At 39.0% G+C, this 8,971-nt stretch overlaps 1 pseudogene; it reads right to left on the bottom strand.

Annotated features, from left to right (window-relative positions):
• Positions 1–1,830: 1,830 nt before the first annotated feature.
• LOC105823766 lies at positions 1,831–2,403 on the bottom strand (annotated as a pseudogene).
• Between the last annotated feature and the right edge of the window lie 6,568 nt (positions 2,404–8,971).

Here is an 8,971-nt window from a genome sequence, read left to right as displayed (position 1 = left end):
TCTGAGATCAGCTCTTAAAATGAGAACAATCCCTTCTGCTAGTTTTCAGAAAAGCCCTGCTAGTATAACAGCAATACTAATACAGACGTGTGTAACTTAATGACAGGAATACATTCTGAGAAATTCGTTGTTAGGTGGTTGCATCATTGTGTGAACATCGTAGAGTATACTTATACAAACCTAGATGGTATGGCCCATTGCTCCGACAGACCTAGGTGACATTGTATAGCCTGTTGCTGCACCTATATACCTAGGTTACCTAGGTACAGCCTAGGCTACAAACCATACAGTATGTTACTGTAATGAACACTATAGACAATTGTAACACAATGGTAAGTATTTGTGTATCTAAATATATCTAAAAGGTACAGTAAAAATATAGTAGTATAATCTTAGGGGACAACTGTCATATATGTGGCCCCTCATTGACTGAAACATCATTTTGTGGTACGTGACAATATCTGTCAAAGAAGCACAAAAAGGCAAAATATGTTTAAACTTTACTAATGAATTAAAAAACACCATCCTAAATAAAATATAGCAAATGGAATCCACTGCAACAGCAATAGAATGTGATTAAATAAATTCATTTTATAAACTCAAGGATAATTTATTATTAGGAAATCTGTTAATGTAATTTGCCATATAAATAGGTCAAAGGAGAAAAACTCCTCGATAGTGAAAAGATATTTGAAAAATTAAACATCTATGCCTGAATTAAACTCTTTTTATGGTGACAATAGATGGATTCTTCCTTAACATAATAAAAAAAATGCCTTTATTTAAAATCTAGCATTATTCTTAGTATTAAAATACTAGCAGCATTCTAATTAAAGTCAGAAACAAGACAAATTGCCAACAATCATCATTATTGCTTATCATGGTTTAAAAAATACTAGCCAATGCAAGCGGAAAAGAAAAATAATTGATATATGAATATTACAAGAGAAAAGATTTTAAAAATTATTATTTCTACTTGATGTATTAATACTTATATATCTGGAAACTTCAAGAAAATCAACTGAGGGGAAAAAAACCTTTATAGACAGTAAGAGAATCCAGTAGGTTGCTGGTGTGTAATTAATACTAAAAAAGTCAATAGCTAACACAGAAACAATAAGAAGTTAGAAAATATAATGCGATGAAACATTTAACAAAGCTACAAATGTGGTTACTTAGAAATAAATTCAACAAGGAGGATATAGGACATATATGAAGAAAATTTTGTCTTTTCAAGGGAGAACATAATAGTCTGTTATAATTGGGAAAAATTATTCCTCTTAACTCTCTGTGCTGCAAAATCACAATTTAGCAAAACAAACTATGCGGAGGGACATAAAACTAATTACTAAGACTAATAAATGAAAAAATACATTTTGTTCTTGGGTAGGGAGAATGAATATTGTAAACATGCTAGTACTCCCTAAATTAATTTAGATAAGCAAATATTCCAATAAAAATACCAAATTTGTTTTGATCTTGACAAAATGATACTCTAGTTTATTTGGAAAAATAAACATGGAAAAATTCTAGAGATTATAGAGAGAAGACAATCTTTGCCAGAAAATAAACTGTATTACAGATCTATAACATTTGAAACAGAATAGTTAATAAAGAAATCGAATTAAATTCATATAGTGATTATTGATAAAAAAGAAATTCAAAATTAATTATTGATTATTTCTTAAAAGATTTGGTTGGAAGAAATTGCGATGCCATTTGGAAAAAACAATTTTTTTTCTAGAGGTCTGTACCCAGAGTCCTACCCATGGGCATGGGTGCAGCCTTGGGCTGTGGGTAGGAAAATCAGCATCCTACTCTCCCCTCAATTCAGTCTCTATTAATCCAGCAACCCAAATCCCTCCCACTCCCACCAATAGTCCAAAGACAATAAAATGGCTTAGGGACATGATATTCTGCTCTCTCAGCCTGCTGAGTCTCAGAGTTGGAGGGTAGGGGGTATTTGAAGTTCTGCCCATTTAGTTCCACATCAAAGAATAAGCAAAGACCGGAGGTGGAGAACAAAGATTCTGGCAGCCCTGCATCTTGCTTGGTCTTCATAGCAGTATCTGTGAATTCATAGGCCACTCCTTGACTTTTCAGCTCCTGCAAGATTCCTTGGGGCAAGTGACCAGTGCCTGACACTGCTTACAGGCCTGGCTTGAAGTTACTGACTCGCTGCCACTTAGAGACCCAGCTGTCCTCTGGACTCATCATCGCAATGATTCCATCAGAGGAAGAGCTGGTGTAGTCCTATATGAACTCTTGCTTACTCTTGATCTCTAGGTATGCATCATAATTGTCACAACCGTCATATTCAAACTGGACTATAGTCTTGACCAGCAAACACAGCAAACAAGCTCATAGATGCCACAGGTCCTTCCGTACCATCTTCAGGGCCATCTTCTCTGATTGCAAAAAAACAATTTTTGACCAAATTTCTACTTGATACCTTACATCAAAATGAATACTAAATTAAAATCACACCATAAATATTCTAGAAAAAACATAATTGAGTCTGTTTTCTAATAATTTTGAATGAGGAAGATTATTCTAAGTAAGACACAGCCCCAGAAATCATTAAAAACAGGATAAATTTGACAATTTATAAATATTTAATACTTTTACACAGCAGAAAAAAAAGACAAACAAAAATAAAAGACAAAACACAAACTGAGAAAGTAGTTGCTTATAAAGGTGCTTTCAAAAAGGAGAAAAAGACTAAGAGGACATTAGAAGGATGGATGAGAAGATGCAAAGAAATATAATTGAGTAACCTCACTCATGATAGAAGAAATGAAAGACAATGGTATGCCATTTTAACCCATTAACTTGCCAAAGATTAAAAAGCGTGGTCATTTCCAGTGTTGGCATAGAGATAATAGGAAAACAGGTACACTCATGCACTGTCGGTAAAAGTATAAATTGGTAAAATATTGTTTAGAGATTACTTTGGCATGATTCGTCAAATTTTAAAATGTGTATGTTCTTTGAATAATTCCACTTGTAGGAATTTATCATATATGTGTGATAAATTCACATATCTCTCATACATATGATAAATGTCATACATATATGATACATATATGTGATATTCAGCATTGTCTGCTGCACATAAACTGCTTATGTGCAGACAATGCTGTAGCAGTGGCTGTGACAGCAAAGAAGTTGGAAAAAATACTGAAATGTTTACCACGTGGGAGTAGGTTAAATGAATTATGATATGTTCATACCAGTATGCATTAAAAAGTTTGAGACAAATATAGACGTATTGATATGCGAAGATGTCCAAGATACATTATTATGTGAACAAAGCAAGTAACAGGAAATTATGTCAAGTATGACCTTGTTTGTGTGACATATAAAGGGTATCCGACCAATGTGTGCTATGTGTGCTTTTATTTATAGGCTTTACATGTAAAGTCACAAGAAACTATAAAAAGTGGTTACCTCTGAGAATGAAACTGAGTGGCTGGGAGGAAAAAGGCCTTTAAAAAAATTTGTGCTTTTCTATACTGTTCAAATTTGTTGTTGTTTTACATGAGCCATATTACTTTCTTTATTCAAATTTATATATATATGATATATATATATATATATACTTTTTTATTTTTTGGGGGGACAGAGTCTTGCTCTGTCACCTCGGTGCAGTGGTGTCATCATAGCTCACTGCAACCTCAAACTCCTGGGCTCAAGCAATCCTCCTGCCTCAGCCTCCCATGGTGTGCACCACCATGCCTGGCTAATTTTTCTGTCTTTAGTACAGATGGTGTCTCACTTTTGCTCTTGCTCAGGCTGGTCTTGAACTCCTGGCCTCAAGCAATCCTCCTGCCTTGGCCTCCTAGAGTTCTAGGATTACAGGTATGAGCCATTGTGCCTGGCCAAGCCATATTAGTTTCATAACTTAAAAACTAGTTAGAAAACTTTCAAAATTAATAAAAGGCCAGTGCCTATAGCAGAGGCTGTGGATGCCCTGCCCATATCCCTCTCTTTTCCCACTGCTAAGCATAGTCCCTGACTTCCAACTTCCAGCCTGCGCATTTTTTTCTGAAGGCTTTCTCTGGCTCCGGAATCCCTCTGGCTACCCATAGAGTAGGCTGGAAATGTCAAGAAATTAATGCCGCACGGGAGCAGTCTCAACCAATGCCTGGTCAGAGAGTTGTTGGATCCCCTCACTGCTTGAGTGGGGTAATCTTCAGGCTTGTATTCTATACTGGCTCAGAGTGTCCCTAGTGGGACTAAGTTCCAGTTGCCCAAGGTGGTCGCTGCCCTCACTTTTCTGTCTTACTGCCTTAACCAATGTTTTCTTCATCTTTCAAATAAACTACTGACAATCACATCCTTGTCTTACAGTCAGCTTCTGGGGGAACCTAGACTAGGACAGGATCTCTCTGTGGGTGCAGTGCAGAGGGAGATGTGCTCAATCATGGAGCTCAGTGCTTGAGCAGATCTGTCCAGGACCATTTCATGCAGGCATTACCCAGGTGTCAGCATCTTTAAACCACCGAAAGGGGTTTTGGCTTGTGGGAGATTGAGATGTCCTTCATCCATAGACCCAGAATTACTCAGAGTGCCAGGTTGTGGGCAAGAGTGAGCCTCTTTGGTTTCTCCTCCTGAGATTCCTGGGAAACTGAGGGAAACTGAGGGTCTGAAGAGTAAGACCTGAAGTATTCGGAGAGCTCATCTGGATGATTTCTTGGCATCTCCTCTTTCCCTAAGCAAACATGTTTACTCCATACAGGATGGTTGGAAGTGTGTGTGTGTGTGTGTGTGTGTGTGTGTGTGCGCGCGCGCGCACGTGTGAGGGGGGCTAGTTGCAGAATCTGGGGACCTTTTCCACAGTCTGAGGTAGAGGTGTTTGTCCCAGGTCCTCAGTGTCCCAGTCACAATTCGGTTTTACCCACACTTGTGTTCCACCAGGATTTATAGAGCTGTCAGCTTATAATTGGACTGAAGGGCTGAGTTCAGTTATGGAAACAGAATTTCTTTCAGTTCTTATGTTTTGAACAGTTGAACATTTTGCAGCTGGTTGCAGCTGGTTGGTGAAAGGTTTTTATGCTATTGGTGTCATGAAACATTTTATAGGGAGGGATAATTGAGTTTTTATTTTTACTAGAAAATAATGCTATCAGTCTGGCTTTGGGGACAAAAACAGGGAAGAGCTCAATTAAGAATTCAGGGAGGCCCAGTAATTATGAAGACTACACCGAGACAAATGCAGAAAAACAACAAGACCAGAGAAGGCACAAACTAATTTTGATTCTTCTGTAAAATTCTTACCAGAACAGTGAAACAGTCAAGGACATTATAAATCCATTCATTTATTTCAAAATTTGCAAAACAAATCCCTTCTTACACATAGTATTTGTACAACATGAAATTATTATTCAATAAGTTGACATTTTAAACCTATTACTGCCTAAACCCATCTATTACTGAGCTATTCAGAGCACTAAGTTAACATTTACCAGAACATTCATCCTCACATCATGGGGAGATCAAGCTGAAATCCTTTATTTCATATTCAGATCTTGCCAGGTCAGGATTGAAATCGGCTACCTTTCTGATACTTTACTGAAAAGCTACTGTGAAATCCACAAAAGAATTATTATCAAGTTACTGCAGTTATTCAGCTAGATGTTGACTTTGATATGTCAAATCTCTGATCTTTAATAGAAAATTGATGGTCGTGCCCTGAGGGTCAGTCATATGCATGACCAGGATAGGCCGAGGTTTGCATTAAATTACGTCCAGTCTTGTGGTCTCATTCCCTGGCAGCCAAAGTCAAACAAAGCAAATGGATCCCTTGCTAGTTGGGTCTCTTCGTTGTTTTGTGTTGGCATATGGATTTAATTCTGTAATGGGGGACTGCTGGGCACAATCTGCCTTATTGATTTTCTGGAGAGAGTTTTTTCTTAGAGCACCCGGAAGTGCGATAAAAGAAAAGCAACTGGTGCAATTTTTCTTTTCCTCTGCCTTAGATGGTTGTGCTAGCAGCAGATTGATTCTGCCACTAGAAATCTTATGAAGATATTAAATTATATCATCAATCAATTTGTTTTTAGAGGATTGACTTTCTCTGTGTTAGTGTGCTAGAGAAAAGAAAACAGTTATTCCCTTATGCCTCAATCGTGGGGCAAGTTATTTGGCCATAGTGTTCCCCAGATTTGAGCTGTGCTAAAATGGCCTCTTTCCGTAATGGTAATGGCTGACATGCTCCCATTTCCAGTATTAGAAGCAGGAAGGCCAGGGAAATGGGAGAGGAGGATCATTCTATAAGGTGTGTGGTTTTCACAGAGATTCTAGTGCCAGCAGGAGGCAGCAGCAGGGGGTGGAGAGCTCGGCCCTGCTGCCACAGATCATGGACTGTGGTCTAGAATGGGCCACCACATCCGCTGCCCCTGCTCCGGTGATTCCGATGAGAACTTTGAGACCCAGGGAAGTTGAGGGATTGGTACAGTCTCAGAGAAACTGAATGCCCTAGACCAGTCCGGTGGGTTGCTAAGCAAAATGTTAAAAGAGAAATAAGTGGAAATGGTAGTAAATTTTATTTTCTTGATAGTATCACCTTATACCTCAATTTTTTCATCTGTAAACTAAACCTTTCTTACAGGGTTGTGAGGATGACGTGAGAGGGCTTGATTTATAATAGATGTGAATGAGTATTGGCAGCTTCTACCCGGGACAGGACTCACTGGGGATGGGCCCTTGGCTCAGGGGGGCCTGTGGCCTTCATGATGTGAAATTGGGTTTGGGGCCTCATTTCCTTTCTGCCTGATCAGAAGCATGGTTTTTATGTTGTGCTGAACTGAAATCTGTGAGGAAATGGGCCCAGGACTGTACATGTTGTTTTAACTGGTTTTTCATTTTCCAGGTTAAAACAGGCAGGATTCATTTTGGTTTCCTGATGTTTGGTGCAACCCACTTCAAGTCCCCGCAGATATGTAAGGGAAGAAGGTCTTACCACTAATTAGAGAACGATTAGGTGAGGTGGGAACAAGAGCACATTGTCAGACCAGAGGAGGCCAGAAGGTCACAACACATATTTAATATTATTCATGTCACTATAGAGACTCACCTTTGCACTGCATTGATGATTATGTATTTCTAAAATCTCCTTCTGATGCTACCATATCTGAAAGTGTTTTGAAGAGCAGTACTATTAGCAATAATATTAACAATACTGGTTAATTTTTTTTGAAAGTTTTACTGTATGTTAAACATTATGCTAGGCACTTTACATGGATTTTTTCACCCTAAAGAGAGAGCTCTTTTTAATATACCTGTTCTGCAGATGGGGAAAAATAAAGCTTAGGAAAGTGAAATAAGCTGCCCAGAGTCTTATAGCAAGTAGCCAAGCAGCCTTCAATTCCAGGTGTGTCTGACTCCAAAGTACCTGTTCTCATCAACCATGCCTTGCCGTGCTGTTTGCTGGCACAGGATGCAAGAGGGAAACACACAACTTTCTGCTTTCTTTATGCAGCATTTCTCTGAAACTTTGGATGGAGGCACAGAAAATAAATTGAAATCCACCCTGCCATTTCCTAGGGTCATTCATTCATTCATTCATTAGCTCAATGAACATTTGTTAAGATTTTGGTACATGTAGCAAACTCTGCGCTAGGGGTTGAGGAGACAAAAAATTGGAAAAGTCTTGGTTCCTGTCTAATTAATACAATCAAAGTGCCGGCTTGGTAACACGGCGTGAGACGGCTGTGAACAGGGTAAAAAAACTGATACTTTGCCAAAGAAGAGGATATGAAAAAATTGGGGTGGGTTCTGTAGGGGGCATTTTTATCCCCTTTCATTTCTGATCATTATGTTCTTCAAGACAAATATTCAGGATTTACCTTTGGGGGAAGAAAACACTGTGAGGATCTTAAAAATGTACTTCAAGGAAGGTCTTCTTCCAGGTTTGCGGGGGCGAGTGCTGGAAATGACATTCATCTGACTCAAAGTAAATACTCATTAAATAATTTCAAAATAAGCCATGGGAGGCTCTTCTAGATCCAGGGTCAACTGAAGCCACCTAAATTTACAGCTGGCATTATCCTCCCCCTCCCCGAAACATGAGTGTATTTTAACGAAAGAGGAACACTAAATGTTTTCCCTGTGTTTTAAGACGTCGAACTCTCATAGAGCGAGTTCTGCCTCACAGCCAGAGCTGGCCCCGTCCTCACCCTGCCCCTTTCATCTCCCTTTGTTCCGTGTCTATGCTGAGGCTGAGATTTCCCCACCTCTCTCCATCTTACTGTGGCTCTGAAAGATGATTGCCTTCTGGTGAAGCCCTTTCCCCTTCTTCTGTACCCAAGCTCCGTGTTCAATGAACATCAAAAAGCCTTATCATACCCTGATGGTTTAAATCTTTAAACAGAGCGTAACAGCCGGAGTACATCCAGACCGCTCACATCCTAGAGCCTTGTCACTATGTGTTCCTGCAACAATTACCAGGAGAGGGAGGCTGCGGAGTGAATCAAGTAGCGAGTGTTGTCTCCCCGGACTCCATGCTGATGCTCTGATCAGGACTTCAGCAAAATTCTGTTTGAAATGAGAATAGACTAATTTTCATCCGACTCTTCTCAGAGGAATCCCATGTGGTCCAACACGCCAAGGGTCATCATTAGAAAACTGCCTTCAAAAGAGCTGAAGCTTCTTGTGGCAAAGCTCTCTCCCTTTGTTAAATTTATAAACATTTATGTAAAAATGTATACATTAATTGTTCAAGCTCTTCTCAGCCTGGAAAACTATGCCCAGGAATGTACTTGGGGGAAATAAACTCATAAAAATACCCCAAGTCAGGATGAAAATGGCCTCATTTTGACTGAAAATTCAGAAGAATTCAGTGATCAAAGGCAATTCTTACTCCCAGCTGTTCAAAGGGACTTATATTAAAAAAAAAATCAGATGTGACCAAGAATAGAAAAGAACTCATTAAGAGCTTAATGAGATGGTGACAGGTGAAGTCATCAGT

Source organism: Propithecus coquereli, unplaced genomic scaffold (genome assembly GCF_000956105.1).
Source record: "Propithecus coquereli isolate 6110/MARCELLA unplaced genomic scaffold, Pcoq_1.0 Scaffold7, whole genome shotgun sequence".
Classification (NCBI taxonomy): Eukaryota; Metazoa; Chordata; class Mammalia; order Primates; family Indriidae; genus Propithecus; species Propithecus coquereli.
This window is presented reverse-complemented; position numbering and strand designations above follow the sequence as displayed.